At 43.7% G+C, this 5635-nt stretch overlaps 1 long non-coding RNA gene across 1 annotated transcript; it reads right to left on the bottom strand.

Moving 5' to 3' along the window:
* Nucleotides 1-755: 755 nt before the first annotated feature.
* Nucleotides 756-5126, bottom strand: LOC308400024. Its single transcript, XR_013972299.1, has 3 exons — nt 4247-5126; nt 943-1028; nt 756-853 (listed from the first exon to the last, which is right to left on the bottom strand). It is a non-coding gene; the product is annotated as an uncharacterized lncRNA (long non-coding RNA).
* Between the last annotated feature and the right edge of the window lie 509 nt (nt 5127-5635).

The following is a 5635-nucleotide window of genomic DNA, read 5'->3' on the forward strand; positions in this document are numbered from 1 at the left end:
GAACTTAACTCAGCTTGTTAGCAAATGGTTGTATCTTGGTTCTAGTCTGTAAACGCAAGGCTGCTGAGTGGCTGTGTCATTTAGCAGTTATTTTTGCTGTCCTGCAGCAACAACATCAATACTCGTGGATTCTGAATTTCTGTTTTAAATCTGAGTTTCTGGCTGGACTCTGAATGCAAATAGTTAATGTGAATTTCTTTCTATGTTGACAGCAACTGATTTCGCAATTTTTACAATTCACCACAGTTAATTGCTGTATTATCACAAACAGATTGCCTGTAATCACCAGCTTGACCCCATTCAACTGCTAACAGACAGCAGACTGATTTCATGTTCTTGCCATTTTATCAGCGTCTTGATGCTCCAGAGTTGCTTTGATGATGACAACTGACTGGTCACAGACGTGGTCCTCATCCATTATAAAGGCTCTTTGGACATGGTTGCAGTTTGAAACCTTCATTGGTACTTTTTGTGGAAATCTTAATGTCTTACTGCCACCTAAAGATCAATGGAATAGTGTGAAATAATTAACTTTACTGTGCAAATACAATACAAAGAAAACAAAGAGTTAGTTTAGTACTAGTACATTTAGTTGATGGTCAGAATTATTAGTCAAGTTCTATATAGTTTTAGCGTTTTAATCATACAGCATGTTTGTCAGTGTATATAGGTTTTTGAAATTGGTTACAGTAAGCACCAGAAATCCTCTTTAATGTCATATCCATAGTTAATCATCCACCTAATAAGCGTTGGATACCTTTGTCTCAGTGCTGCAGCACGTATCCCAATGGGGCTCACTTTACTGCATTCTTCCATCGAAGGACAGGGCAAGTACGCGATGGTCCCGTGGGTCCTATAAGCAACAAGATGACTCACCTTCACAAATTATTTCACAAGTTCTTCAGAGTTTGTTGAAATGTCACTTTCTTTTTCCCCTTTTACCTTGTCCCTTTGCCCAGGTGCTGAATCGACACACCATTGTCTGTTGGAGCGGAGCATCGATCCCTCCCCCAGTCAGCACCTCCTCACTGATGGAGGCGAGAGGGAAGAGAGCGATTTGCTTAGAACAGCATAGCCATTTTTATACTAAAATTGCTGAGACAGAGAAGAGATGCGCTGATCTGTGTAAGATACACTCCCGAACACTGATGGACGCGATAGACTGTAACCTTTTGGCAAAGTTTCAAGGTGGTACATCAATGGGAACAGCTTTCCATCTTGTTGTGGTCTTTGTTGCTGTTGTAATCTTTGGGGCACAAAGCCTTTATTCTGACAAACACCTTTAGCCTGCTGTTCTCCCTCAAGGATTCTGTGGCTTCTTTTAGTGCTACCTGTTCTCCAGGGTGAACCACAGCTTTTTTCGTCAACACCAATATAGCACCTTTGTCTAAATGCACTTTCCTCCATTTCCACAGTGACATTGCATTAAAGCCCCACGGTTTCCCCGCTGCCATCGTCCCTACCCCCCATCATGCAGACAGGGAGGGCTTTTTGTAGTTGGTCCCCTCCTCCTGTAGGCTGTAATCACCCTGAGAATGGGGTAATTAGGGCCACTGTAGGGTAATTACCAGAGCTTGAGTTGTTTAATTACGGCCTTCTCTGGAGCTGTCTGATGCCAGTGACAGTGGAGGCGCCACTCACCGATAGAGTGATTTCATCCTCTTGACTGTACCAGGCGGTGAGGGACAGAGAGAGGCGACATAGTAATAGAATGAGTAGGCGTGAGTGGGCGGGATCGGAGGAGTTACACTGAGAGGGAATGAGAGAGTTAAAGGCAAAAGCAGACGATCTAGACTTGATAAATGTATATGTCAACAATGGCATGGGGGAGGCAGGAGATAACAAAGCAAAGCGGAGATTATTTTTGAAAAAAAGTTAAACCAATTTAATTTATTTGACTGTGTGTGTTTGTCTTTGCTGTTTTTCTTTGGTATCACTTACAGTATTGCAATCCAGCCTATGCGGATTTGGTGCAAAGTCAATAGAAGAAAGCCAGCAGAGTTGTTTTTGGAGTATATATCATGTACAGTTTTAAAAACCTTAAAAAAGAAGAACTCTAGTTATTGCCTGAAAAAAGAAGAAGAAGAAGAAAACATCTATGAGAAGAAAAGTGGGTGATGTGGCAAACAGGCATCCCACTGGTGGCAAATCACTGCTTAAGGAATCACACATGAACGTGACTGAGAGAACGAGGGCTTCCCTTTTGCCCTTTAGTTTCTTCTAACCAGCCGTGACGGCCATCTTGGACTGCAGCAGTAAAGGAGTTGCAGACCTGAAGATTTGTGGGGCAAAGGGGCGGGGGGTCAATCCCCCAAACTAGGGGAAAGGAATTCACACGGGCAGCCTAACATTCCCCCAACTGGAAAAATGATTCTGTCTGCACACTGTCTCTGACTAAGCCTAAAATAGAGCATGGTGAGAAGATTCCCGCCACCCACAGACCACAATTCTAAAATCCTAACCAGACTAAGATCAATATACACTATGTGATTAAAAGCTTGTCTGAATACTTTGAACAGATGTAGAAGGTGCTTAACAAGGAGTCTCCGTCACGAGTTTTTATTTAGCTGAAGTGGAAGGTTTTAACTCAGTTCAGACTAACCCAACAGCAACGGAAAGGGTCTGCTAGACATATTTGCATGCATTGTTTACCAAACATCATGCTCTGCAAATCTTTGATCTTTATGACTGATGACTGAAAGGCATTTTTATGGTGCAATGACCTGTTGAATCTTTGCTCGGATTCCAGCGTGAGCATGCGAGCTGTTTGTATTTCCACTGTACCAGACGCTCGTAACTCAAAACACCAGATGAAGATGTAAGGGCAGAAAATATTTCCTGACAAATGTGTTGACTGACAGCGGCCTGTTGACCGTTTGAATCTTGCCCCCCTCCTCCACGCGCGTCGCTCCTCTCAATTCTTAATTTTTAAGAAACCTGCATGTATTTTTAGTTTGGCTACAGGAAACACTCACTGAACCAGAATTTTGGCTCAGCTGATCCCAACTCGTGAACACGAGGCTGACAGACATGTGTTTTCATATATGCTCTTCAAGCAGATGAGTTCGAGTTATTGTTAATGTTGTGTTGCAGATGTGACATGTTATCATTCTTTGGCATTGGTGCCTGACAGATGTTACGGGATGACAGCGGAAGCCCGTTGGGGATTAATGGTGATAGATGAACTGGCTGCTTTTTCCCGGCTGACAAACCGCAGTAATGCGGGGAATCGCCTCTGCTAGAAGACAAGGATGACTGAGTCTGACACCTTATTTTAAAGACCGCAAACCCGCAACTTCCTCAATATATTTTTATTTGTTTTCAGATAGAGTATATAAAGACTCTGTGAATGTCAGTCAGGTGGAACCGCGGGTCATATGAGTGTAAAATGAGGCGACACCAAAGGCTTGTTGGGAAGTGCTATTTCCAGACTGCCTCGCCTTCCCCAGCAGTTACGACGCAGAGGCGGATGGACATCCTCGAACATCTTTGACACTCTGCACTCACTATCTCTGTCACCAAGTCTGCTAATGTATTTTAGTATGCGGAGACATCGCAATTTAGTGCAATCATTTTTACAGACAACCAGCTTGCGAGGGTTCAATGAGCACTTTTCTCTTTGAGGGCCCATCCATATGTTTTGCATTATATCTGAAGTGTTTTACATGTGTGGTGTCCTCTCGTAGGTTATTGAAGATGCAAGTGTTTAATTGTTACACGTTTATGAGCGATATTTGCTTTTTTTAATGGAGTCGCAATCGCAAGCTATTCGTGTGCTGCTCCTTTGATTGGCTGCTGATTGATTGCACAACATATAATTAGTTGCTTCCAGCGTAGCTGATCTTTCAGCGTCGAAGTTCCCACACTAAAATAACTTCACTGCATTTAGAACTGATCTCTTTTGCCAACATGTTTGCCGCTCACATACAGACACCTGGCAGATGTCTCAGTTTTTGTTTTTGTTTTTTAATTAAGATAAGACAAAGTGCTTTAAAAACAGTTTCAAAGCATGTAAAAAAACCTAAGAACTTCATATCAGTGACCTTCGTCAGCTCAAGCTATCTCCTGCATCCTGCATCTGTGAATCATTTCTCCAATTAGTGATAGAAAAACAGCCTAACACTGAGAACTGAGACAAATTCAGTCGCGGAGTGAAAAAAGGCAGCTCGTGTTTGATCTCTGCAGGCAACGGTGTAAAGAAACCTTCACTGAAACGTGTTATCTTCAGAATAGACTGCAGCCTCACCTCCTCCACCTCAGTGACCTTGTCATTTGGCTCTCCATCTTATCAGAGAAGGGAATGATGTCAGCACTCATCTCTTTTCGACCATACCAAGGGGGTGAAATGGGACTCTCCTGCAGCCAGTCTGTTAGAAATATGTGTAGCGGAGGTCCAGTGATTTAACAGGAGACCGTGGATCGATAACAGCCTGTAGTGTGAAGACTGAAAAATGCTGGGTAGGTTTTTGCAGAAAATAAAAACAAAATAAAAAGCCCTCTCTGTGGATTCTGATGTGTTTCCAAAGTCACATGAGGGTCTGTGTAATGCAGTTGGCTGCCAAAGTCTGGTTTTTAATTGGCTCCCTTGTGTTGATCATTGGACTGTTATCTCCCGGACTCCTGAAGCAGCAGTACGGTGCTCCTGCCTTGCTGCCTATTAGAACTGACAGTTTAGCATCCATCACTTAATGTGTCCAATTTCTCATCCTCCTATCACGGGGAGAACTCTGACTACTGCGGCTGCCCTATTTTCTCTTGTTATTTCTGCTTTGTTGTCCTTTTGTTTAGGTTGTATGGGTGGATGCAAAGTAGCGCTAACCCCCCAGTCTTCTGGTGTCTGTCAATCAACTCAGCGCCTGTCCTTTGTGCATCACGTCACTTTTTCCAAACGCCTTCAGCAGAGATGAAAAAGCCACCTGACCCCTTTTTAAAGCGAAGCTCCGCTTGCAGCCCTGTGATCGTTGTACCGTTTGTGGCCTTCCCCATGGTTTGCCTTTGCCCCCACATTTCATGGCTTCAGACACTCTCACTGAGATCAATCTCCCAAAGTCCCGACCCCCTGATGGGACTCCTTCTGAAAGTGCTAATGACCCCGTTTGTCTAAGGAGCCACCCGGTCCTCTTCTCTTGTGCCTGCCTCCTTCTAGGCCCAGCTCCGTCTTCTCTTTATAGTGATTACTTTGCCAGTTGTGGCTTTCTTGTCTGACCTTAACTGCCTTGAGGGCGGAAGACAGCTGAACTTTTGCTGCAGGTCAGGGCATTTGGTGGGAGAATAGTGCTGGTCTAGTTTTGTGGGGAACACTCGGGGCAAGCACCTGCTGACTTGCCAGTGACACAGGTGCTGACAAGTCAACGAACGCGCCTTATAGCGCAGATTTCTATATTTATACTATTCAGCCTACAGCTTCAGATTAAGATTTGGTCAAGTAAATTTTTACTGTGTCGGTTTGATAGACCCACGAGGATAAAAAGCTGTCAGTAGGAGAACTATTAAGTATAAACGTCAGTGCTCGCTGGATGTTCACACCCTGAAAATAAATCAGAAATTCTGTGTAAATCCTTCTCGATCACAACATGACAAAGGACCAGCTGTATCATTTCCATCTGGCTGCATTTCAATAGCACCAACAATTTAA

This window comes from Rhamphochromis sp. 'chilingali' (genome assembly GCF_963969265.1).
Source record: "Rhamphochromis sp. 'chilingali' genome assembly, chromosome: 7".
NCBI lineage: Eukaryota > Metazoa > Chordata > Actinopteri > Cichliformes > Cichlidae > Rhamphochromis > Rhamphochromis sp. 'chilingali'.